This window comes from Lepisosteus oculatus, unplaced genomic scaffold (genome assembly GCF_040954835.1).
Source record: "Lepisosteus oculatus isolate fLepOcu1 unplaced genomic scaffold, fLepOcu1.hap2 HAP2_SCAFFOLD_103, whole genome shotgun sequence".
NCBI classification, from domain to species: Eukaryota; Metazoa; Chordata; class Actinopteri; order Semionotiformes; family Lepisosteidae; genus Lepisosteus; species Lepisosteus oculatus.
Window position 1 is genome coordinate 34335 of NW_027167655.1, and position 26483 is coordinate 60817.

At 44.5% G+C, this 26483-nt stretch overlaps 10 non-coding genes across 10 annotated transcripts; 5 read left to right on the forward strand and 5 right to left on the reverse strand.

Moving 5' to 3' along the window:
- Positions 1-9073: 9073 nt before the first annotated feature.
- On the reverse strand, positions 9074-9215 carry LOC138225721 (U4 spliceosomal RNA). The gene has a single exon (XR_011184193.1). It is a non-coding gene; the product is annotated as a U4 spliceosomal RNA (small nuclear RNA).
- Positions 9216-11435: 2220 nt separating this feature from the next.
- trnag-ucc (transfer RNA glycine (anticodon UCC)) lies at positions 11436-11507 on the forward strand. The gene has a single exon. It is a non-coding gene; the product is annotated as a tRNA-Gly (tRNA).
- Positions 11508-16717: 5210 nt separating this feature from the next.
- Positions 16718-16790, reverse strand: trnar-acg (transfer RNA arginine (anticodon ACG)). Its single transcript has one exon. It is a non-coding gene; the product is annotated as a tRNA-Arg (tRNA).
- Positions 16791-19209: 2419 nt separating this feature from the next.
- trnar-ucu (transfer RNA arginine (anticodon UCU)) lies at positions 19210-19281 on the reverse strand. The gene has a single exon. It is a non-coding gene; the product is annotated as a tRNA-Arg (tRNA).
- Positions 19282-21459: 2178 nt separating this feature from the next.
- LOC138225740 (U5 spliceosomal RNA) lies at positions 21460-21576 on the forward strand. The gene has a single exon (XR_011184212.1). It is a non-coding gene; the product is annotated as a U5 spliceosomal RNA (small nuclear RNA).
- Positions 21577-21967: 391 nt separating this feature from the next.
- LOC138225743 (U5 spliceosomal RNA) lies at positions 21968-22082 on the forward strand. Its single transcript, XR_011184215.1, has one exon. It is a non-coding gene; the product is annotated as a U5 spliceosomal RNA (small nuclear RNA).
- A 393-nt stretch (positions 22083-22475) lies between these two features.
- LOC138225741 (U5 spliceosomal RNA) lies at positions 22476-22592 on the forward strand. Its single transcript, XR_011184213.1, has one exon. It is a non-coding gene; the product is annotated as a U5 spliceosomal RNA (small nuclear RNA).
- Positions 22593-22982: 390 nt separating this feature from the next.
- LOC138225742 (U5 spliceosomal RNA) lies at positions 22983-23097 on the forward strand. Its single transcript, XR_011184214.1, has one exon. It is a non-coding gene; the product is annotated as a U5 spliceosomal RNA (small nuclear RNA).
- Positions 23098-23856: 759 nt separating this feature from the next.
- LOC138225731 (U4 spliceosomal RNA) lies at positions 23857-23998 on the reverse strand. The gene has a single exon (XR_011184202.1). It is a non-coding gene; the product is annotated as a U4 spliceosomal RNA (small nuclear RNA).
- Positions 23999-24228: 230 nt separating this feature from the next.
- Positions 24229-24345, reverse strand: LOC138225734 (U5 spliceosomal RNA). The gene has a single exon (XR_011184206.1). It is a non-coding gene; the product is annotated as a U5 spliceosomal RNA (small nuclear RNA).
- Positions 24346-26483: the final 2138 nt, after the last annotated feature.

Sequence of the window (26483 nt, forward strand, 5' to 3'; positions counted from 1 at the left end):
AGGCTCATGACAGCATTTGAAAACATTCGCAACTGCGTTGGCCGGGAATCGAACCTGGGTTAACTGCTTTGAAGGCAGCTATGCGCAACACTGGCTCGCTCCAGAATAAATCTCGCGTCGAGGGCATATTTTTTTCCATTTTACCGTGAGTCGGGCTCAGCTGCACAGAGGAGAGAGCAGAGCAATGAGGTCACGGGGACAGGGGAGTCACACGCTGGCGGTTTGAATACGCGGAAGATCACTGAGGGATCCACAGTATATGGACCCTCCGTGCGCCATCAGTCCACACTCCGGACTCTGAATCCTGCCATCCGAGTTAAGATCTCGGCGGAACCTGAGGCGCAGTTCCTTTTAAAACGTAATCTGGTGAGCATTTCTAGAATCGTACTTGTATAGATGCAGCCTTTAATGTGTTGCTAGGTTAAAATTGATGACTTCTTGTATTTCAGTAGGCAACTGCCCTCTTGATTTCGGATTTAATTTCTTTATTACAGGGGCGCTTTTATGAAGACAGAGTCATGTTCAGGTACTTTGCTTGATGGAGGAAGCTCATTTCGGACTCTGTGATCTGCTCACCTGGAAAGGTCTGCTATACTACTACAAGAGAGAAGTAGAGTCTGGAAGAAGGGACAATTTTATGATGCTTTGGAAGATAATGTTTTTTTTTTCTTATACTGAAAATGAAAGGTAGTTGTTTCTATATGGACTCAGTCTTTGGAATTTGTATATTTATATATTTCAGTGAACCCTCAGCCATTCCTTCTGTATTGTAATTCAATTTCTCTTTTAAAATTCCTTCCCCACTTCTAGGACCTGCAGTTGCTGAACTCCACAATGGCTTCTATTGGAAAGTCTGTGACTGAGACCAAGTAAGTGTTCACTTTTTTATGAAACCATTATTTATTTAGGAGCAATGAGCAATTCTTATATAAATGCAATAAAATCATTATGCTCAAACTATGAGAGAGAAAATTAAGGATAATTTAAGAAATCAGTCTTAGCTTGTTTCTATACACAGATGGTATTATTTATTTTCAAAGGAAACCCGCGCGGATTCCCCTGGTGTGCAAGATGTACCTGAATACTCTTGATCAGCTTCCTGCTCACTTGAAGAGGGCGTGTATGAAGCACGCCACGGCAGAAAAGATCAGGATGGCCTCTCAACAGGCGAGGGAGGACATGATGAATCACCTGAAGAACGGGGTCATCGTGGATTACCACAGAATAGAGATCGTGTCTGGTGAGGCAAACAGGATAGTGGTTGTAAGACTGCTAGAGTCCTTGGGCCTTTTTGTACATGGGAAGCCTGAAGACACATTGGCAAGGTGAGAAATTTTAAATCTGTAAGGCTTCTGTAGTTTCTTTTTGAAATCATTGTTACAACATATTATGTAAAAGCATGTTGAAAAGAATCTACCTGCATTCCAGCGGCCCTGAGCAAGAGGCCGCTGTCCAGGAGGAAGAGATGCCAGAGGCTGCTCTAGAAACTGAAACAGAAGCGGATAAGGAAGGGGAAGATGTGAGCTCTGAAGAACTCTATCAGCAGTAAGACTTTTTTATTTTTCAGATGTATCTATTTTTTACTAAAATTCTAATTTGTCTTATAGGTATAAAATGTTTAAACCGGTGTTTTATATCCTTACAGGCCCTCAGTAGTTAAAAAGTATCAGCAGGCCGGAAGAGAGTGGCCCAAGCTGGACTCTATAGAAAGCACTCCCTGGATGCTCCTCTCCTGATTGGATTCAAACAGTACCTTACCAAGGATCTGGGAGTGGCAAATTATTCTCAGGAGGTATTTATTTTTTAAAGGCATTTAAAATTAAGCAATGGTATCTTCATTGTAAATGTTTTTATTTCTTAGCTTAAAATTCACCCATGTGAAATGATGTCAGCCATAAACATCATGACTCTATATTTCCTACCTGAATCTATTCTACTTAAATTATTACATTATACACAATTTGAGTTCATTTTAAAAAGTAAAAGGTAATGAAAGGAATGCATTTTCATAAGAAAGATAATACCGATATGCATGTGATAATCTTCCTTATATCATGTAGTGCGTCATTTGGACACTTTGTGGGCTTCAAATACAAAGAAAATCATGTTCTATGGTACAAGATAAATACAAAACTTAAGCTTCTTTATAAAGCATAAGCAATCATTTATTACATCGCTTCTTGAATTAAATCTTTTGACAAGAGGTAAGACTTCTGTTACATTTAAACCCATGTTTAGCTGTGTTTTTTAGATTTAACTGAACCAATTTCTGTGTGTGATAATGTCCTTGAATTCTGACAACATCACACTAAATTACATGATATAAAACAGCTAATGTTTCTAGAGATAAAGTTTCTGAGATGCTTCTAATTACTTTTTATTACCAGGGACAGTTTAATTCACCTTGTACAGTACTGTAAGACCAAGATACTTTTTTTAAAAGTTATTTAACATTTTATAGAACTTTGTCTACTATGGCAACATGATGTGCTTGGTGAAACTTGGAAAAATACTGCTTGGCCACTTATCTTAAGATAAAGATAGGATAAAGGTTTATCTTTTGCACCTACCTGACCCCCAGGGAAGGCCAATGCTTTCTAAGTTGATGGTTCCCTACAGTAGACTGTACTTTAATTTCAAAGGTAATGTATATTGACCCAAATCAGTTTTGGAATCCAATCTACTGACGAGATGGAGCACATCCTTTTTTCAGGATTTTAGCATCATACGTTTGGTATATTTAGTCCCTAATGCTGAAAGAAATGATCATAGAACATTTGGACACTTTGTGGGCTTGAAATACAAAGCAAATCATGTTCTATGGTACAAGATAAATACAAAACTTAAGCTTTTATTTTAATTAGATTTGTTTATAAAGCATAAGCAATCATTTATTACATTAATATATGTGAAAATAACATTTTAGCATCATACGTTTAGTATATTTAGTCCCTAATGCTGAAAGAAATGATCATAGAACATGACATCTAACCTTACCTGCGGTGTTTTTAATCCCTATTGCTCAATGCACGGTGAAAGCATTCCATACATGTGTCTGACAATGAGGAATGGGCCCCTGAGACAGTCATTTGCCTGTTTCACAAATGATCGTATTTTACTAGAGATTCTGTTTGGGATTCAGATGTGCATTCGGACAGCAATCCTTTTCGAGAAATGATACGTTCTGGATGAGGTCAAAGGTGCTGGAACACTGTATCTAGGATGTGTTTGCAGAGACTGTGTGTCTCCTGCTTCAACGCAGTGATAAACAGATGTGCTCCTTTAATTTATTGGTACATGCCCAGGGCAGTAAGCAGTCTGAGGATTTATTTCCAGATGGCATAGAGCAGTGAAGCAGTGAAGTAGTGCAAAACACTGGATCATTATATTATTAGAATCTATTCTACTTAAATTATTACATTATACTCAATTTGAGTTCATTTTAAAAAGTAAAAGGTAATGAAAGGAATGCATTTTCATAAGAAAGATAATACCGATATGCATGTGATAATCTTCCTTATATCATGTAGTGCGTCATTTGGACACTTGGTGGGCTTGAAATACAAAGAAAATCATGTTCTATGGTACAAGATAAATACAAAACTTAATGTTTTATTTTAATTAGATTTGTTTATAAAGCATAAGCAATCATTTATTACATTAATATATGTGAAAATAACATTTTAGCATCATATGTTTAGTATATTTAGTCCCTAATGCCGAAAGAAATGATCATTTGTTTAACATGCACGGGTCTGTCTCAAAGGATGCAGTACTCCTGAAGGGTCTCAAACCCTACATTTCGGATGCCTAGCTGTATCCCTCACATGTGGCACCTCAGAATGACTTCTAACCTTACCTGTGGTGTATTCAGTCCCTATTGCTCAATGCACGGTGTACATACTGCATACATGTGTCTTGAGAATGAGGAATGGGCCCCTGAGACAGTCATTTGCCTGTTTCACAAACAGGGACCTGGACCTAGACCTGGCCCGTACAGGGCTCAAACCCGCGACCTTGGCGTTATTAGCACCACGCTCTAACCAACTGAGCTAACCGGCCTCACGACAGTGCTCCTCTCTGTGCTGCAAAAAATCAAACTCAGGGAATTTCTTTTGTCCTCCTTTGAATAGAAAGCCGTGTAATTCAGTGTACGGGCTTTCTCGTGCAGTTTCATGGTTCTTGTAACCCAAATCCTACACTGGCCTGAAGTGCCCCCCCATTTCACAGCATTTTTCAGCTGATTTAAAATGTACCTAAAGGAGAAGCATTATTGAAGACCATCAATTACCAAGAGCTTTTGTCAAAGGTTTTGGTGGTCATTTTGAATGACCACAGAGCGCTGTGACCTCGGTTTTACATCTCATCCAAAATTCAGCGCCCTTTTACAACACAGCGTCTCCGTCACTATACTGGGGCATTGGGACCCGCACAGACCTCAGGGTGAGCGCCCCCCCGCCGGCACCATTAACACCGCTTCCAGCTGGAAGCTTTGTTTTTCCCTGTAGCTCATCCTCATCCAGGTACTGACCTGGCTCACACCTGCTTAGCTTCAGTGGGTTTTCAGTTGCGAGTTCCAAGGGGATGCAAGTGATGGAGCCGCTCGCTGCAAAAGCCACTGCATTGGCCAGGAATCGAACCCGAGCCTCCCGCGTGGCAGGCGAGAATTCTACCACTGAACCACCAATGCTCAGTGCCTGGGCCTTCAAAAAAGACGCTTTTTTGGTGCTCTGTGCAAAACGCGTCGACATCTGCTTCCAGCTGCAAAATGCCATTTGCGGACGCTGAAGAACTTATTTCCAAGGCAGCGGGTACAAGCGATTGGGCGTTTTAAAACCACCAGGAACAGCAAAGAGGCGCGCTTCTTTGCTTGTGCCGAAACACACCGACTGAAGGCGGACAACGTAGTCGGCAGGATTGGAACCTGTGCGGGGAGACCCCGATGGATTTCTAGTCCATCGCCTTAACCACTCGGCCACGACTACAGCAAGCCCCGCCGCCGCTGCGTTCTTGCTACAATCTTACCTGGATCGCGAGGCGCCGGCGGAAGCCTATTTCAAAGTCGTTCTCCGTTTCAAAAAAACATTTCCAAAATACAAGCCTTGCAGACAGACACGCCTCAGAGGACTTAAGGGTGGCTTCATGTCGGAATGATAAAGTCTCCCCGTCCGGACATGAAAATGCCACTTTGTTACACACAAAAAAAGAATCAACAACAGAGAAATGCCCACAAGCATTTGAAAAGCCGCACCACGTCGCACTTGAAATAGCTCTTACATTAGTGGTAGACACAGGAATCGCCTTTTTATTTACGCTCTTACCAACGCGATGGAAAGCAAAACAAAGCAAAGCAGAGCAAAACAAAACGAACAAACGAAAACCCTCAAGTCCCGCACTTGCATATAACGCTGTTACGTGACCAAGCGGTATTGTACGTCATCCTAGCACTGCACCCCGGGTCGTACGGAATATGGGAACGAGCACACGCCACGAATCGTCTCGAATCACTCCCTACAGCTGTAAGGCGCCTTGAAGCGTGCACCCCCAACATTCTTCTTTGCGCATCTGTGAAAGGTAAACTCTTGAGCAAACTCTGAACCAGCTCTAAGGAAACTAATCCGATTAGACGTTACTTTGACTCATCCTTTAAGGGACCCTTGTTAATTGGAGAAATCAATGATTTCGAATGAATTCTGTATGCGTTAAAAGACAGCTATACACAGAAAACATGCAGGACACTGCTCATGATGTTTCCCGAGCCGAAACACAGTGCGTTTTTCCAAGCCATTTGACAAAGCCCGCCCACTGAAAACTGCAGCAGATCGTGTAAAGGCGTTCAACTTTGTAACTACTGCACGCACAGGAAGCAGAATAAATTCCTCTTTTCAAACTGTCAAAGGTTTGCTGCAGGACATCGCACAATCTCTTTTGAACGGGGACAAACGATTTCTTATGGGGCGCAGTAAGTACAGACGTTTATAAAGCTCCACTCATGCCGACGATGCAGCATGAAGAAGCGCAACCTAACGTTTGACAGACAAAAGCCGGGCGCCGCTACGAGCAATATGAAATCAAACTGACAGCACACGGCGTTTCGCGCTGACTCAAAAGTGATCTCGACAGACGATGTTCTCTGCATAACGCTGAAAGAGCTAAAGAGCGTTTCTGTTGAGATGTAACCCATTGGGCAAAAGACGTATAATATACGTCCATTAAACGCATATCTTAGACGTCTAAATGTGGTCTACAATTCGTCTAGAATGAAATTCTAATATACGTCTAAAGTTAAACGTCAATTATACGTCTATATTTAGACGTTCATTATACATAAATGGTTGGAGTTCTATTATACGGATAAATTTAGAGGACTATTATACATATATGGTTGGAGTTCCGGATAACTTTAGAGGTCTATTATACGTATATGGTTAGAGGTCTATTATACGTATAACTTTAGAGGTCTATTATACGTATATGGTTAGAGGTCTATTATACGGATAACATTAGAGGTCTATTATACGTATATGGGTAGAGGTCTATTATACATCAAAGATAGATTTTATAGGTGTAGAAACAAGTAAAACAAGCCAATGATTAGGTTTAGAAATGTATTCTGAAAATACACATTCACACCTGAAACATATGTATTTCAAATTATACATTGTATACAATCAATCAACAATCAACATATGGGCAATAATCATAAAAACACAACTAGTCTTAAACTTCAGCTACAAATTCTGGTAACATGGCAATATACAGTATAGTAATGACAAACACAAAACTAATTACATTAACACACTAACTCAAAACCACATTTTGATTCAAATATACATTTTAAAATGTACAACTTCTATATTTCCAAGAAAAAAATATTACATAAAATATAAAATATTACAATGGAAGTTAAGACGATTTTTGTCCACTATTTGCAAACCCTGTCTAATTGTCCTAACAGTTAGAACCAAAAACCTATTATTTTCAGAGTCCAGATCTCTTGGCCCCCTGCCTTGCATATGCATTCTTCAAGTAACACATTGCGTGCTCCTTTATTTCTTTTTCTGTTGATGTAGGGTGGGACTTCAGCACCGCAGCTAGGAGAAAATTATATAATATTACTTCCCAAATAAATGATGATTAATATCTTCTTTAGTATAATCTAAAAAATGAACGGTTTACTAAGCTCAAAGCTGAAATAAATGTATAGAATTTGGCTTGCATCATAGCAGTTGAGCAATAAAGTCTGTCCTAATTAAAGAGTACCCAAAGTTTGAAAGTACAACATAGAATAAGAATAAGAGAAACGGCAAAACAATTTTGTGTCATCTTCCCCATTCACACTATATTATGTGCCATTTTTTTGCTTATTCACATACTATTTTAATCAAAATAATATTAAGAAAGATCTGTATGTATTCAGATAGTATTATTATTGTTCATACTTACTCGTCAAAAGAGGATTGCTGAGATATTTTCGGATATACTTCTACGTTTGAAAAACGTGTCCAAAATGGTGACCAACGAATACTAGCAATGCATTGTGGTATATAACCGGAAAATATGCTGGGTTCGATATTTTCTCAACGTATGCGTTTATTAATGTTGTCGATATTATGGTTGAAATTTAACATTGATAATACATCGCTGCTATGAGCTGATGTGCAATTTTAACGCATGCAATAAGTAAGGATCGGTCACTGTTGTATGGTATTATATATAATGACATTATGGAATAGGATGGGGACAGGCCTGGCATCACGGGGGGAGGGGGGAATGTCGCCCCTTCAGTTTTGGGCAAAAAGTTTTACCTAACTTAATTTGCACCCTAAAAAAATAGTTGTACTTTGTCAATGGTCAGACAACACTAAATGACACGAACAGTCACTCAGTCTGTTTGATGGGCAGGAGGGCTATCCGTCCAGGAACTGCACATATTATTGAGTGTCAACATTACGATCCTGTTTGCTCAGGTGGACCGATTCCTTGCAGTAGTTTATCATTATACTTAAAATCGTTATATAACTAGGACTAGTTATAGCAGTCTGTGCTTTCTGTTGGTTTTACAACATTTTTTTCTTAACGATTCAGAACGTCCATGTAGCTGCAAAAATGAACGCTTATGGTACTTTTCGCTCCAGGCAATACAAACCTTGAGAGTGACGAAAAATGTGAAACTGAACTTCATCGCAAATACCAGATTGCTAGTCGTTATCTTCTATCATGAAGCACTAATCAATGGCATAGCTGCGAGATTTCATTTGGGTAGCTGCACCGTACAGCTCCGTTTCAACCGAAATATCACTCCCCCCTCAGAATTTCAGACGCCCCCCTACAGATTTTTCCTCGGGCACCGCGCACTGATGGGGGACTTTTGTCAAGAAAATAAAAATAGAAACTCTATAGGCACTCAAACATTTTACTGTTTTTTTTCAGGCAGGTGGCAAGACCCCCTCAGCAAAACCCTTGTATGCCAAGCTGTGGGCATTGATTCGGCGAAATTACGGCTATACGTATATATACGTCGCCTCGACGTATAATCAACGTCGAATTGCAACCGTAAAATCGACGACATGAATAAACGCATATATAACGTCGAAAAAACATCTAACACAGTGCCTGAGGCTTTTTACTGTATGTATCGTGTGTGCCGCAATTAGGAGTATACGGCACTCTGCACAGTGTACGAAGTAAATTATTTTCGCAGTAATTAATTTATTATATTTACTATATTTATTATACACGTGTAAATTATTTGCTGCGAAAATAATTTACTTCGTACACTGTGCAGAGTGCCGTATACTCCTAGTTGCGGCACACACGATACATACAGTAAAAAGCCTCAGGCACTGTGTTAGATGTGTTTTCGACGTTATATATGCGTTTGTTAATGTCGTCAATTTTACGGTTGCAATTCGACGTTGATTATACTTCGAGGCGACGTATATATACGTATAGCCGTAATTTCACCGTAAATATACGTATATTCGACGAATCAATGCCCACTGGGAACAAGCTCGCTTCTTTCTACCATGATGTCACCATGACCAAATCTGTCTTTAAACACCTTGCTCAGTCTCTAACGAGACTGTCAAAAATTGCTTTCGCCGATTGTATTGCAAACCGGCGGAAGCGGGGTATTGGGAAAAGTTTTCAACTAGCAATAATCCCGCCTCGGCTAAACCTCACAGGCTACGATACTGCCACTGCGCAAAGCTGACGGTTGCCAGGCAACCGCGGGGATCCTATGGAAATCGTTATCAATCGTCTCATGGCATGTCGTTGCTGTAACGCTTCATATTTGTCGTCTTCTTCTAGCTTGAGGTTTTGAAGAATTTCATGACAGACAAGGGCTCCGTTGGGAACAAAGAAACCCGTTGATTCTTTTCAGCAGCAGAAATACAACCCTTTAAATACAAGATGACAGAACAATGACGAAGGGCATGCCGGGAGGAACTCATGCACTACAGAGGAAAGGGGGCGGGCACGTACAGTTCACATTCAAGCCACAAGTACTCTTCTCGGATGTTGCACAAACAAATCCTAACGTCTTGAAAGCATTGCGGCATGTTTGTGTCCCACTTCCCGTGGCTGCAGGACAACTGACATGAACGGACAAACACAATCTGTGGCGTTTAGCGTGACATAGTCTTGCAGGCATCGTGCTGTCTCACTGCAATACTATACCGCTGGAGGAAACAGTCCATCTGGCCATGAAACTCATTTGAACATCTAGCTACAGCAACTAACAATATCATGATTTATTCAGGATGTGTGGAATCAGCACGTCCCGGAGACAGCTTCCGAAATCGTGAGCATTCTCTGGTGGTAGGGGCGTTCAAGATGGCGCTCAGGTGGGAGGTAAAGTTTAGTGGTTGAGGATTTTTTTTGAGTTTTTCATGACCTGAATGTTAATTTTTGCTTTTTTTGACTACAGAAAAATAAAGACTTAACACTACTTGTTTAAACTTATAATTGAAAGAAAAAAAAACGATTTTTTTTAGGTTTAAGAATTTCGATATGAGTAACACTGGGAAAAGAAAAGAGAGTGCTGGGTCTTCGAAGGAGAAGTCTAAGAAACCTCAATCGTATATGTATAGCACTACAAGAAAATTGATGGCAACTAAAGGGAAAAGTGAAGCAGCTGGAGGGGACGTGGAAAGAGTGCTTGAGATGCGCTCAAGTGAGACTCAGCTGCCAGAGGAAGAGCCGGAGTCCCTGCCCAGCACACCTGTGAAAACCCCGGCAGCCAAGAGAGGAAGGGGCGAGCTGACGCTGGAGGAGCTCCAGACCAACATCTTCAACATGATGGCACAGATCATGGGTGAGCTGAAGGAAATGATTTGATCTAATACAGTCGCAATCGAAAGTCTTAAAAAGTCCATGGACTGTGTGTTTAAAGAGGTTGAAGACTTAAAGAGTGAAGTAAAAGTTCTTAAACAAGTAAATACCAAACAAGAAAAGCATATTAAAGAACTTGAATTGAAAGTGAACGATGTAGATAGATACCGTCGATGATGGAATTTAAAATTATTTGGAGTTAAAGAGGAACGTGATAAGGACCTTGTTGCAACAGTGAAGGGTATCTGTAAAAGGACCCTGCCGGACCAGGAGGACGTAATATCGGCCTTTGACTTTGTTCACAGGCTCGGGAGAGCGAACATGTCTGAGCAAGTGCGCCCCAGATCGATTATAATACAGTTCACCAAGAGGACGGCGAGGGACATGCTGTGGCGAGCGGCGAGGGGGAATGAGTATTTGAATGGGAACAAACTGAGGTTTGCAGAGGACCTGTCTGCCGCGGACAGGAGCACCAGGAACCAGCTGTGGCCCCAGGTTGAAGCTGCCAGAAGAGAGGGGAGGAGAGCCTACTTTGTGGGAGCGAGGGCCTTTGTGGACGGGAAGGAGATTTGCTCCCAGTGACTGCTCAGTTAATGATTATGTTTGGTTATATTTGTTATACCAGTATATACTAGTGTTTCTTTAGTGTTAGTTTGGAATGGTGTAGTTAAGTGTTAAGGACTGTTATAGTTCTGGTTCTTTGAAAAACTCAATAGTTTAGACAGTCTTAGAGTTAGTTATTTGCTTTTGTGTATGTCTTTTTCATGAATGCCAGAGGTACTCGAAATGTTGTTAAAAGAAAAACTGTGTGCTGAGTTTTATTTTTTACAGGAAACGCATGCATGTTGAAACTAAAGTTTATAAATAATTGAGAAATATTAAAGCAAGGAAAATATGATACGTGTAAAATATACAATTTGATCACATAATTACTTAATTACCTCTGGTAGTTAAATGCTTTTTTCTGCTGCGTTTTTTTTCTCTTGTACATGACTCCGATCCTCTTGTTGTATTTGTATTTGTAAATTCTATGTTTAATAAAAAAAAAATTAAAAAAAGCATTCTCTGGTGGTGTCCTGCAGGCTTCCTGTGGGTGTGCGTTGGTGGTATAGTGGTGAGCATAGCTGCCTTCCAAGCAGTTGACCCGGGTTCGATTCCCGGCCAACGCAGTGGCGAATGTTTTCAAATGCTGTCATGAGCCTTGGATTGTGACTAGCAAAGCGAAGCCTTTAGAAAGAGCTAAAGCACTGAAAAACGGAATTGAGGGAGAATCTTACAGGGGATTCTGAGCGGTGTCTGCATACACGCAGTCCGATACGGGTGCTGAAAGCTTGAGCTACTCTCAATGTCATGCTGGCTTTCCCCGGAGTAAATCTGTTACATTGAAAGAATGCTTCTCGCAGGTTCAAAAAGGGACCCTTGTTAATTGGAGAAATCAATGATTTCGAATGAATTCTGTATGCGTTAAAAGACAGCTATACACAGAAAACATGCAGGACACTGCTCATGATGCTTCCCGAGCCGAAACACAGTGCGTTTTTCCAAGCCATCTGACAAAGCCCGCCCACTGAAAACTGCAGCAAATCGTGTAAAGACGTTCAACTTTGTAACTACTGCACGCACAGGAAGCAGAATAAATTCCTCTTTTCAAACTGTCAAAGGTTTGCTTTGCGAACACTGCAGGACATCGCACAATGTCTTTTGAACGGGGACAAACGATTTCTTATGGGGCACAGTAAGTACAGACGTTTAAAAAGCTCCACTCATGCCGACGATGCAGCATGAAGAAGCGCAACCTAACGTTTGCATTCCTAGCAAATTCCTTTTATTTTTTGATAAATAAAGACAGTCTTGTTTAACAAACAACACACACAGCATTTTACATTGTCAATTCAATTCAAATCAATGTATTTCTATATAGCGCCTTTCACAACAAGGTTGTCCCAAGGCACTTAACAATGCAAGTTGTTAAGAGCCTTGTGTCTAATATGCCGCCTAGGTTACGTGCTGTCTCTTTGAGGCAAATGTTTAAATCCTCTGAGTTAAGTGCTGAAGTTATAGTAGTCCTATCAGTATTGTTGCCTCCGATCAACAGATCCTCATTTTTCTCAGAGTTGAGTAACAAAAAGTTTTCACACATCCAAGTATTTCCTTCCTTAATGCATTTAACTAAACTGATAATAGAAGAGTTGTCGTTTGGTGTAAACAAAATGTTTATTTGAGTGTCATCAGCATATGAATGAAAGTTCATATTATTTTTTCATATTATCCTACCTAGCAGCAGCATGTAGAGAGAGAGAGCAATATTGGTCCCAGCACTGATCTTCTGGTACCCCAAATTGAACTGGTGACATTGATGAAGCAGTACAATTATTAGATATTTGAACATAATGAAAACGATGAGTAAAATGTGAAGTAAACCACTGAAGGACGGTTCCAGATAAGCCAACCTCAAACTCAAGCCTGTGTAACAAAACAGAGAGGTCAACCGTGTCAAAGGCAGCTCTAAGATCTAGAAGCACAAGCACTGTTGCATTCCCCACATCAGTAGCTAAGAGAATATCATTTACGACTCTCGTTAATGCAGTTTCAGAAACCAGACTGAAATTTCTCAAGTATATTATTTGAATCCAGATACGATTGACGTTGGGCAACAACTATTCTCCCAAGACTTTTAGATTGAAATGGGACCTTTGAGACAGGCCTGTAGTTGTTAAGAACTTGTGGATCCAAATTTGACTTCTTAAGGAGCGGTCTAACAACCGCTACCTTAAATTGATCAGGTACAACGCCTGACGCAAGCGATGCATTCATCATACTAATTATAGGTCCTGCCAGTCCTTCGAGGGAATCTTTGACTAGCTGAGTGGGGATGGGATCTAGCGAACAGGTGGTTGACTTTGTCTTATGTCTGTGTTTATGAGTCCACCATAAGAAGAAATCTGAACAGGAGTGGTGATCATGCGAGGTCACCATGGAGGAAACCACTGCTCTCCCCCCAAAAAAAACCACCACTGCCCCTCTCAAGTTTGCTAAAGACCACATGGATGTTCCACAGCAACTCCTGGAACAATGTTCTGTGGACAGACGTGACAAAAGTTGAACTTGTTGGTAAATGTGCACAGCCTTATGTTTGGAGATAACAAAACACTGCATACCAACTCCAAAACCTCATCCCACCTGGGAAGCATGGCGGAGGCTGTACGGCTTGCAATCATCGAGGGACCGATGAATTCCAAGATGTATCAGGAAAATCTACAGCAGAATGTCAGGGTGTCTGCCTGTGATCTAAAACTCGAAAGACGCTGGGTCATGCAGCATGACAAAAACAAAGGAGTACATCAACAACAGAGTGGCTGAAACAGAAGAAATTCCGTATTTTGGGATGGCCAAGTAAGAGTCCTGACCCCAATCCCATTGAAGTACTGTGGCGTGATCTGAAGCAGGCCGTTCAGCGCAAGACATCCCAAAAATATACATGACTGAAACAGTTTTTCATAGAGGAATAGGCCAAAATACCTCCTAACCGCTGCTCAGGTCTGACCAGCCGCTACAGAAAGTAGGGGTTGAGGTTTTTGTCATAAAGGAGGTTCCACTAGCTCCTTAATATAAGGGTTCACGTACTTTTTCCATCAATGACCTTGATTGTTTAAACCATTTGGTCAATAAAGAAACAGCAATGTCAAATGTTGGGCGTGTGTTGTTTGTGAAATCAGACTCTCTTTATTAATAATTATGACTTAGATAAAGATAAGATCACATGTTAGGAGCCATTCATGCAGAAATCCACATCATTCCGAAGGGCTGTTTACAAAAGTTTTTCTCCCAACTGTATGTGAGAGAAAAGCAGAGACGCTCACTGAGTAAGGTGGGGTTGTAGCTTTGCAAATCACAAGGACATTTGTACGCTCAAAATGGGACAGGAGCACCCCAGATGGGACTCAAACCCACAATCCCTGGCTTAGAAGGCCAGTGTCTTAGCCATTAGGCCACTGGGGCACACTGGGGAAAGTTAGGCAGCAGAAGGTTTACTGTGACCTGAGAAGGACTGGCATCCAATCACGGTGGTACACACACACACGCTCTCACTCATCTGAGCTACACGGCTACCAAGATGATCTCAGGTGCGCCGAGCTGGTACGGAACATATTGAACTGATCGACGGCGAATTGTCTCTCAGACAGGCTTTTCACCTCTGAGCTCCCTGACTGACAGTGATCAGCTAGGTAGTGAAACAGTCAGCTGCTTCTAAGCCTTAAACAGCTGCATCGCGGTGCTTCCACAGAGAGATGATTTGAAAGCCAAACATCGCCCATTGGGAACACCTTACGATCACTAGTTTAAGAGACTCTTAAGGTCTTGCAGAGGTGCCTGTCTAATAGCATGCGCTTTGCAAGCTATAGGTGTTTAGGCTGAGGCAGAATGCCTGTTAACAAAATGTTTTTCTAAAGGGGCCTCGCACTCTTTTCCAAGCAATGGTCACCATCCCCACCGAGTGTCACAATGTAGTCATGTCCTAGGACGTCACCTGTTAGTCTCCATTTGTCTGCCACCAACACTTTAGGTTACGGGGTCACAACCGCACCCCGGAGACCAGAGGAGCCGTTGGCGTTCTGGCGGCGCAGATTGGGCTGAAGGTGGGGCGCTTGAATCTCGCTGTTGGAGGCCGTCTGAAACTGACCCAAGCCTTTCCCTTGAATTAAATGTAAATAAGAAATGAACCCCAGATGCACATGGAATTAATCACGTGTTTCCTTTGAGCCGTTTCAGAGACTGCTCCAGAGTTTACCTTGCACAGATGCGCAAAGATTAATGATGGGGGTGCACGCTTCCAGGCGTCTTACAACTGTAGGGACTGATTAGAGACAATTCGTAGCTTGTGCTCATTTCCCTCTATTCCCCGTGTTGCAGTGGTAGGATGACGTAAATTCCTGCTTCGACACTTAACGGGATTATAATCAAGTGCAGGAGCTGAGGGCTTTAGTTTTGTTTCGTTTTCCATGGCGTTCGTAAGCGCGCAAATCAAAGGCAATTCCTGCGTCTAACACGAATGTAAATGCTTTTGAAAGTGCAGTGTGGTGCAGCTTGTAAAATCCTTGTCCACATTTTTGGTTTGTTGATGTTTTTTCTGTCTGCCAAAGTTGCATTTTGACATCCGGACTGGGGGACTTTACCATTTGAACGTGAAGCCAGCCTTAAACCCTCTGAGGCGTGTCTGTCTGCCGGCACGAATCTTGTGAAAGGTATTTTTTTTTAACGAAGACCAACTTTAAAAAGGTTTCCGCAGCCACCTCGCAGTCCGTGTTTGATTATAGGAGGAATGCGGCGGCATTGAGCTCGCATTTGTCGTGCTCGAGTGGTTAAGGTGATGGGCTCGAAATGCGTTGGGGCTTCCCCGCGCAGGTTCGAAACCTGCCGACTCCGGCGTCTGCCGCACGTCGCCTTGTGCCTGCGCGGCAGAGGCGAAGTGCCGCTTCTCCTTTCCTGGTACTATAACAACGCGAAATCGTTTGGACCCGCTGCCGTGGAAATCAATTCTTCAGATAACCACGCATTTTGCGTTCGCACCTCTGGTGCTCTACTTATGCCTTTGAAAACCTAATGAATAAAGCTGAAAGAACCGACACGATATGTAGGTGCTGGTAAAGCACGCAGTAAAGAACTGTTAACAGCAAGGGTTTCAGTGGGTTAACTGAGGAGAAGGCGTGATCGCTAATTGTTGACTTTTTATTTGGTGTTAGAAACACTCTTACTGTGCATGACGTGCAACAAATGTAGCCACAGAAATTGCATCACGCTTTCATGTATGCTATTGCAGACACCAACGTTGCCTAGATAGAAAACCGAAATAGCCGTGGGTTTGCTTGCTGGTCTGAAGGATCTCTCTTCGAATCTCTATCATTTGTCAATGAAAGTAAAAGGCGCTGCAATCTCATACGTTCAGAATCAAACCCGCAGCTGTTGTTCGACTTTATTTCTTGACTAATTACAACTGAGTGTCGCATGAGCAGTTACGTAAACTTGTCTGGTATATTTGAACACAAATGCCGTTCTTCAATTAAAACTAACAGTACATTGTCAGGGACATTCAGTTCTATACAAACAAGAGACAGACAAGAGAATATTTCTACCGTTCATGTGGACTACGTGTTGACTTACTGATCGGAATAATTGAAAGGTTCGGGCTCATAGCCGATGCAGTGCGTGCTAATTAGAACAGCAACGCTGAGCTCTCAGCACCGTACTGAGCCCAGGTGTTTTTCTAAAGCTGTCAGGTGCAGTTCATTTACATGAAGGAAATCTCTTACTGGGTACGATTACAATGCAGTAAGTAGCACAGACTACTTAGGGAGTAGCCCGATGCGTTTAAAAAACGACCCGAGCCAGGCAGGAGTCGAACCTGCAATCTCCTGATCCGTAGTCAGACGCGTTATCCATTGCGCCACTGGCCCTGGTGTGACACTGCAGGACTGTAACCCAGTGAGATCAGCACTGCAACTAGTAAAATATTACCCCCGGTCCATTCTTTTCCAAAAGTGAGAAACACCTGTTTTCTACATCTTGTCTGTTTTAAAACCATATCTCTTTAAACCAAACCAAGAGTTTGTCTTTTGCACTGATATTCTGATTCATTTCGATTTCAAAGAAAAAAAAAACATTATCTTCCAAAGCATCATAAAATTGTCCATTCTTCCAGACTCTACTTCTCTCTTGTAGTAGTACAGCAGACCTTTCCAGGTGAGCAGATCACAGAGTCCGAAATATGCTTCCTCCATCAAGCAAAGTACCTGAACATGACTCTGTCTTCATAAAAGCGCCCCTGTAATAAAGAAATTAAATCCGAAATCAAGAGGGCAGTTGCCTACTGAAGTTCAAGAAGTCATCAATTTTAACCTAGCAACACATTAAAGGCTGCATCTATACAAGTACGATTCTAGAAATGCTCACCAGATTACGTTTTAAGAAGGAACTGCGCCTCAGGTTCCGCCGAGATCTTAACTTGGATGGCAGGATTCAGAGTCCAGAGTGTGGACTGATGGCGCACGGAGGGTCCACATACTGTGGATCCCTCAGTTTTCTTCCGCGTGTTTAAACCGCCAGCGTGTGACTCCCCTGTCCCCGTGACCTCATTGCTCTGCTCTCTCCTCTGTGCAGCCGAGCCCGATTCACGGTAAAGTGAAAAAAAAGATGCCCTCAACGTGGGATTTACTTTGGATCGAGGATAGATGTCACCTTTTTATCGTTGAACAGGATGTATGTGATGTGGCGACTAGGTTCAATTTTGTATCCTCTTTAAAAGATTAAGGACTGGGGTGAGCGTGATTTACCACCCTTTCAGCTAAGATCCCGACATGAGCACCGTTTAAGCTGCATAGACTCGGTCGTTTAACTCTTCTCCATTAGCAGGGTTAAGGTTAAGGAAAAAAAACATTGCTGACTTCTTTTTTTTTGCCAGCCGCTAGCGCTGATTAGCAATGTTTGTATTTCATGTTTTGCAAATTCCATCAATTTTAAGAAAAACAAGTCGCGTTAAAGACAGGAAATGAATACTTGCATTTAATTAAGTCTAGCCGTAGGCGGTTGTCTGTAAGGACCAGTTCTGTTCGAGAAGACAGAACAAAGAAGGCACCACTGGAATTCGGACTCAGGATCTCCTGTTTAAGAGACAAGCGCTTTAACCAACTAAGCCACGGCGCCCCGGGAGGGTTGTCCTTTTGCAGCCACTTGGACACACCACTCAGACACATCTGCATTCGGTGTGTGCTCCGCCTGCTCGCTGAGCAAGTTGCCACCTTTACATACAATAGCAACATCGACACCAAGAGAAAGGATGACAAATGGCTTTTATCTGGAACTTTTCATGTCCAAGGAGCTCAATGTGCTTTCTGTGTACAACAGGGCCACTGAACTCCACACTGGCCACTGAACCACAGCAGTGGCTTGCTGGCTTGACATCTCCCAAGGAAAATGTTGAAATCGCATGTGGAACAGGAAAATGACCCTCGAGTACGAGGGGAAAAAAAAGAAAAAGATCATCTGGAGCGTGCCAACCCATGTCCGGACAGCCCAGTTTCATCGACGAGGTGGCTGAGTGGTTGAGGTGATGGACTGCTAATCCATTGTGCTCTGCACGCATGGGTTCGAATCCCATTCTCATCGCTCTCCATGTCTGACACGTGTGCCTGTTCGACGTCGGCCCTCCTGTTGTTTGCTCTGGTGCTAGAGCCGTACATTTTCTAGCGGTGGCTGAACATGGTATAGTAGGCCAACGTCGGTATCGAGCAGTGACAGTAACAGTACTTACTGCGCCCCATAAGAAATCGTTTGTCCCTGTTCAAAAGAGATTGTGCGATGTCCTGCGGCGTTCGCAAAGCAAACCTTTGACAGTTTGAAAAGAGGAATTTATTCTGCTTACTGTGCGTGCAGTAGTTACAAAGTTGAACGTCTTTACACGATCTGCTGCAGTTTTCAGTGGGCGGGCTTTGTCAAATGGCTTGAAAAAACGCACTGTGTTTCGGCTCGGTAAACATCATGAGCAGTGTCCTGCATGTTTTCTGTGTATAGCTGTCTTTTAACGCATACAGAATTCATTCGAAATCATTGATTTCTCCAATTAACAAGGGTCCCTTTTTGAACCTGCGAGAAGCATTCTTTCAATGTAACAGATTTACTCCGGGGAAAGCCAGCATGACATTGAGAGTAGCTCAAGCTTTCAGCACCCGTATCGGACTGCGTGTATGCAGACACCGCTCAGAATCCCCTGTAAGATTCTCCCTCAATTCCGTTTTTCAGTGCTTTAGCGCTTTCAAAAGGCTTCGCTTTGCTAGTCACAATCCAAGGCTCATGACAGCATTTGAAAACATTCGCCACTGCGTTGGCCAGGAATCAAACCCGGGTCAACTGCTTAGAAGGCAGTTATGCTCACCACTATACCACCAACGCACACCCACAGGAAGCCTGCAGGACACCACCAGAGAATGCTTTTTTTAATTTTTTTTTTATTAAACATAGAATTTACAAATACAAATACAACAAAAGGATCAGAGTCATGTACAAGAGAAAAAAAACGCAGCAGAAAAAAGCATTTAACTACCAGAGGTAATTAAGTAATTATGTGATCAAATTGTATATTTTACACGTATCATATTTTCCTTGCTTTAATATTTCTCAATTATTTATAAACTTTAGTTTCAACATGCATGCATTTCCTGTAAAAAATAAAACTCAGCACACAGTTTTTCTTTTAACAACATTTCGAGTACCTCTGGCATTCATGAAAAAGACATACACAAAAGCAAATAACTAACTCTAAGACTGTCTAAACTATTGAGTTTTTCAAAGAACCAGAACTATAACAGTCCTTAACACTTAACTACACCATTCCAAACTAACACTAAAGAAACACTAGTATATACTGGTATAACAAATATAACCAAACATAATCATTAACTGAGCAGTCACTGGGAGCAAATCTCCTTCCCGTCCACAAAGGCCCTCGCTCCCACAAAGTAGGCTCTCCTCCCCTCTCTTCTGGCAGCTTCAACCTGGGGCCACAGCTGGTTCCTGGTGCTCCTGTCCGCGGCAGACAGGTCCTCTGCAAACCTCAGTTTGTTCCCATTCAAATACTCATTCCCCCTCGCCGCTCGCCACAGTATGTCCCTCGCCGTCCTCTTGGTGAACTGTATTATAATCGATCTGGGGCGCACTTGCTCAGTTCGCTCAGACATGTTCGCTCTCCCGAGCCTGTGAACAAAGTCAATGGCCGATATTACGTCCTCCTGGTCCGGCAGGGTCCTTTTACAGATACCCTTCACTGTTGCAACAAGGTCCTTATCACGTTCCTCTTTAACTCCAAATAATTTTAAATTCCATCATCGGCGGTATCTATCTACATCGTTCACTTTCAATTCAAGTTCTTTAATATGCTTTTCTTGTTCGGTATTTACTTGTTTAAGAACTTTTACTTCACTCTTTAAGTCTTCAACCTCTTTAAACACACAGTCCATGGACTTTTTATGACTTTCGATTGCGACTGTATTAGATCGAATCATTTCCTTCAGCTCACCCTTGCTCTGTGCCATCATGTTGAAGATGTTGGTCTGGAGCTCCTCCAGCGTCAGCTCGCCCCTTCCTCTCTTGGCTGCCGGGGTTTTCACAGGTGTGCTGGGCAGGGACTCCGGCTCTTCCTCTGAGTCTCACTTGGGCTGCGAGCGCTCGCGTACGAGCGCATCTCCAGCACTCTTTCCACGTCCCCTCCAGCTGCTTCACTTTTCCCTTTAGTTGCCATCAATTTTCTTGTAGTGCTATACATATACGATTGAGGTATCTTAGATTTCTCCTTCGAAGACCCAGCACTCTCTTTTCTTTTCTCAGTGTTACTCATATCGAAATTCTTAAATCTAACTACCAACTACTGTTAAGTCCTTATTTTTCAGTAGTCAAAAAAAGCAAAAATTAACATTCAGGTCATGAAAAACTCAAAAAAAACTCCTCAACCACTAAACTTTACCTCCCACCCCTGAGCGCCATCTTGAACGCCCCTACCACCAGAGAATGCTCACGATTTCGGAAGCTGTCTCCGGGACGTGCTAATTCCGCACATCCTGAATAAATCATGATATAGTTAGTTGCTGTAGCTAGACGTTCAAATGAGTTTCATGGCCAGATGGACTGTTTCCTCCAGCGGTATAGTATTGCAGTGAGACAGCACGATGCCTGCAAGACTATGTCACGCTAAACGCCACAGATTTCCGAGGGTTAGGGTTAGGGTTAGGCTCTTGTTATGGCGATTGTGGCCGTCTGCTCTACGAGTCCTCGGTCTCCGCCTGTCTGATTGGCGCTCTTTTCTTTGGGGGGCGGGAAGTGTCCGGCTGCAGGGGATCTTGGGACCTCGCTTTGCATAGCGGCTTCCCAGAGTGCGTCGTTTCCGGCACAGTGTGGCCGGGTGTTTTCCGAGTTATCGCACGGATTGGGCACGCTCGCAAGCCGTGAGCCGCAGGCGATGAGCCCGGAGCTGAACGGACCCCACTGGCTCGTTTGTAAGGCCAGGTGCATTGCAAACCACGACCGGCAGCGCAGAGGCTTTGAAGGCGGACTGGGCTCCTGCAGCTGTGCAGCCACGCACTCTGGTTTCTCTTCATTTCGTACAAATCTTTCGCCTTTTACTAAAGATTCCCGCGGAGAGAAGCATGAATGAGTTCCATGCAATATTTGTGCTTCTCTGCTTTCGGGTGGGGCGCAGCTGGGCTGGTCAAAGAGAGAAAACAAAAACGCTCGCAATCGGTCTTGTTATGGCGATTGTGGCCGTCTGCTCCGCGAGTCCTCGGTCTCCGGCCGTCTGATTGGCGCTCTTTTCTTTGGGGGGCGGGAAGTGTCCGGCCGCAGGGGATCTTGGGACCTCGCTTTGCATAGCGGCTTCCCAGAGTGCGTCGTTTCCGGCACAGTGTGGCCGGGTGTTTTCCGAGTTATCGCACGGATTGGGCACGCTCGCAAGCCGTGAGCCGCAGGCGATGAGCCCGGAGCTGAACGGGCCCCACTGGCTCGTTTGTAAGGCCAGGTGTATTGCCAACCACGACTGGCAGGGCAGAGGCCTTGAAGGCGGCCTGGGCTCCTGCAGCTGTGCAGCCACGCACTCTGGTTTCTCTTCATCTCGTACAAATCTTTCACCTTTTACTAAAAATTTCCATGGAGAGGAGCACGAATGAGTTCCCTGCAGTTTTTGTGCTTCCCTGCTTTCGGGTGGCGGGCAGCTGGGCTGGTCAAAGAGAGAAAACAAGCACGTTCGCAATCGCTCTTGTAATGGTGATTGTGGCCGTCTGCTCCGCGAGTCCTCGGTCTCCGGCCGTCTGATTGGCGCTCTTTTCTTTGGGGGGCGGGAAGTGTCCGGCCGCAGGGGATCTTGGGACCTCGCTTTTCATAGCGGCTTCCCAGAGTGCGTCGTTTCCGGCACAGTGTGGCTGGGTGTTTTCCGACTTATCGCACGGATTGGGCACGGCCGCAAGCTGAGAGCCGCAGGCGATGAGCCCGGAGCTGAACGGGCCCCACTGGCTAGTTTGTAAGGCCAGGTGCATTGCCAACCATGACCGGCAGCGCAGAGGCTTTGAAGGCGGCCTGGGCTCCTGCAGCTGTGCAGCCACGCACTCTGGTTTCTCTTCATCTCATACGAATCTTTCGCCTTTTACTAAAGATTTCCGTGGAGAGGCGCATGAATGAGTTCCATGCAATTTTTGTGCTTCTCTGCCTTCGGGTGGGATGCAGCTGGGTTGGTCAAAGAGAGAAAACAAGCACGTTTGCAATCGCTCTTGTAATGGTGATTGTGGCCGTTTGCTCCGCGAGTCCTCGGTCTCCGGCCGTCTGATTGGCGCTCTTTTCTTTGGGGGGAGGGAAGTGTCCGGCCGCAGGGGATCTTGGGACCTTGCCTGCATAGCGGCTTCCCAGAGTGCGTCGTTTCCGGCACAGTGTGGCCGGGTGTTTTCCGAGTTATCGCACGGATTGGGCACGCTCGCAAACCGTGAGCCACAGGCGATGAGCCCGGAGCTGAACGGGCCCCACTGGCTCGTTTGTAAGGCCAGGTGTATTGCCAACCACGACCGGCAGGGCAGAGGCCTTGAAGGCGGCCTGGGCTCCTGTAGCTGTGCAGCCATGCACTCTGGTTTTTCTTCATCTCGTACAACTCTTTCGCCTTTTACTAAAGATTTCTGTGGAGAGGAGCACGAATGAGTTCCCTGCAATTTTTGTGATTTCCTGCTTTCGGGTGGCGGGCAGCTGGGCTGGTCAAAGAGAGAAAACAAGCACGTTCGCAATCGCTCTTGTAATGGTGATTGTGGCCGTCTGCTCCGCGAGTCCTCGGTCTCCGGCCGTCTGATTGGCGCTCTTTTCTTTGGGGGGCGGGAAGTGTCCGGCCGCAGGGGATCTTGGGACCTCGCTTTGCATAGCGGCTTCCCAGAGTGCGTCGTTTCCGGCACAGTGTGGCCGGGTGTTTTCCGAGTTATCGCACGGATTGGGCATGCTCGCAAGCCGTGAGCCGCAGGCGATGAGCCCCAAGCTGAACGGGCCCCACTGGCTCGTTTGTAAGATCTGCGGCAGATCGTGTAAAGACGTTCAACTTTGTAACTACTGCACGCACAGGAAGCAGAATAAATTCCTCTTTCAAACTGTCAAAGGTTTGCTTTGCGAACGCTGCAGGACATCGCACAATCTGTTTTGAACGGGGACAAACGATTTCTTATGAGGCGCAGTAAGTACAGACGTTTAAAAAGCTCCACTCATGCCGACGATGCAGCATGAAGAAGGGCAACCTAACGTTTGACAGACAAAAGCCGGGCGCCGCTACGAGCAATATGAAATCAAACTGACAGCACACGGCGTTTCGCGCTGACTCAAAAGTGATCTCGACAGACGCTGTTCTCTGCATAACGCTGAAAGAGCTAAAGAGTGTTTCTGTTGAGACGTAACAAGCTTGTTTCTTTCTACCATGATGTTACCATGACAAAATCTGTCTTTAAACACCTTGCTCAGTCTCTGACGAGACTGTCAAGAATTGCTTTCGCCGATTGTATTGCAAACCGGCGGAAGCGGGGTATTGGGAAAAGTTTTCAACTATCAATAATCGCACATCGGCTAAACCTCACAGGCTACGATACTGCCACTGCGCAAAGCTGATGGTTGCCAGGCAACCGCGTGGATCCTATGGAAATCGTTATCAATCGTCTCATGGCATGTCGTTGCTGTAACGCTTCATATTTGCGGCCGGACACTTCCCGCCCCCCAAAGAAAAGAGCACCAATCAGACAGGCGGAGACCGAGGACTCGCAGAGCAGACGGCCACAGTCGCAGTAATAAGAGTGATTGTGAGCGGTTTTGTTTTCTCTCTTTGACCAGCCCAGCTGCGCCCCACCCGAAGGCAGGAAAGCACAAAAATTGTATGGAACTCATTCATGCTCCTCTTCATGGAAATCTTTAGTAAAAGGCAAAAGATTTGTACGAGATGAAGAGAAACCAGAGTGCGTGGCTGGACAGCTGCAGGAGCCCAGGCTGCCTTCAAGGCCTCTGCCCTGCCGGTCGTGGTTGGCAATGCACCTGGCCTTACAAACGAGCCAGTGGGGCCCGTTCAGCTCCGGGCTCATCGCCTGCGGCTCTCGGCTTACCTGGCAGGGGAGATACCTTGATCAGCCTGTAGTTGGAGTAGTTGGATTGTTTTCTTGTTTTGTGGAAGCAGTGTTTGTTTTGCAGTTTGAGATGGCAACCTTTGGATCCCGCAAGAATGCTGTACGTTTTGAGCTTTTGGATGACCTCTTCATGGATCGTATGCAGTTCAGCAGAAAAGTGTTACAGAAGGAACTTGGCTTTGAACCTCGGCACTTGGATTTCATCTTTGCTCTCCCAGGTCAGAAAGCATTTGAGGTTGTATTTGGTACCTATCCTCTGTTTGAACAATGCGTGGATGTGTTTGAGGCAAAAAGAGGGAAAGTTCCTGCACTTGAGAAGATCAACTTGCAGCCTCTGACACAGAGAGAGAGGAAAACGGTGCATGTTGTTATGTTCTCGGAACTGGCAAAGACGGAGGACATTCACACCTGGCTTAACCAGTACTGCACCGTCCACCATGGAACTGAGGTTAGAGATGTTGACGGTATAAAAACAGGAGCAAGGAAATTCGAGGTTCGCTTACTACCGGACAATGTAAATGGAGGCTTAAGGCACCTGCCCTCTACAATCCGGCTGGGCGCCTGCAATGGCTATGTTTTTTATGTGGGACAACCAAAGGTGTGTCGGCGCTGTGGTGCTGTGGGACACCTGGCATCGTCCTGCACTGTGAAATGCTGCAAGACCTGTGGCAAACAGGGACATTTAGCCTCTGACTGTTCAATGCTGCCAAAGTGCAATTTATGTGGCTCGGAAGGACACGTTTTTAAGAACTGCCCTCACGCCTACGCCAATAAACTCAAAATGAGAAAGGATGAGGCAGTGCTTGTTTCAGCCAAACCGGCCCGAAAAGCCAAAGCAAACAACAAGTCAAACAAAGAACCCTTGTTGGACAAAGAGTCTCAGCCTCCAGCCAGGATCAGTCCTGCTGTGGCTCCGGGGCCGGTGGAAGAGAAATCCACTACGCTCCCACAACCGCAGACTGCACCAGACAAGCACGAGGGTTTGAAAACCCCCGAGAACAGCGAGGACCCCTCCCCCACTCCTGCTCCTCAGAACGAGGGCCAGTGTGGGGCCCCCCGGTGGAGCGGGTCCAGCGACGATACCCAGGATTCAGCGGAGCTGCTTTTCTCAGACTCTGCAAGTGCTACAGATGCCCTCCTCTCCTCCATCCAGTCCATCACGGAGGATCTGCAACAGCTGGTGGGTGAGGGGGAAGAGGAGACTGGTGCATCGGCTGCACCCCTTTCCCCTCAGTGCTCCCAGGAGCTGGACTTGAGGAAAAGGAAAAATGACTCTGTTTTCTCCCCGAGCGAGGAGGAAGGAGAGAATGGCGATGGGGACAGCTGGAACCCCTCCACCCCTCCCTCTACCCCCTTCCTTGAAATGGACTCCGTGAATGCTTTTACTGCTGCCACCCTGATGAAGGCTCATTCAGAGGATGGCTGGCAGGAAATTGGTAAGAAGAAAAAGAAAAAGAAGAAGGTAACAGGTGAGACCGAAGAGAAATGTGTTTTGTAAAGACTGGTTCCACTTTCTTATGTAATATGGCTCTAAACATAATTTCTCTTAACACCAGAGGTATCAATGACGGAGTTAAATGTCAGTGTGTCTTTGATTACCTCCAACAGAGAGAGGGAGATGTGTTGATGTTGCAGGAGTGTGCTTTAGCCTATCAAGAGAGGTATAAAAGCTTTGAAGATAGGTGGGATAAAGGGCCTTCTGTTTGGTCAGGGGACAATAACAACAGAGCCTCTGGCGTGGCCATTCTTTTCAAAGGATGGGCTTTCAAATTGAAAAGTATTCAGAGGGTCATAGATGGCAGGTTGCTGTGTGTGGATGTGGAATGGGGGACCGTTAACCTGCGGCTAATCAATGTGTATTGTCCTACTGACGTGGGAGGAAGGGTGGAGCTACTCAAGGCACTCTCTCCCCTATTGTTAAGTAGCACAGACGTGATAGTGGGAGGGGATTTTAATTGTATCTTAGAGCACACAGAC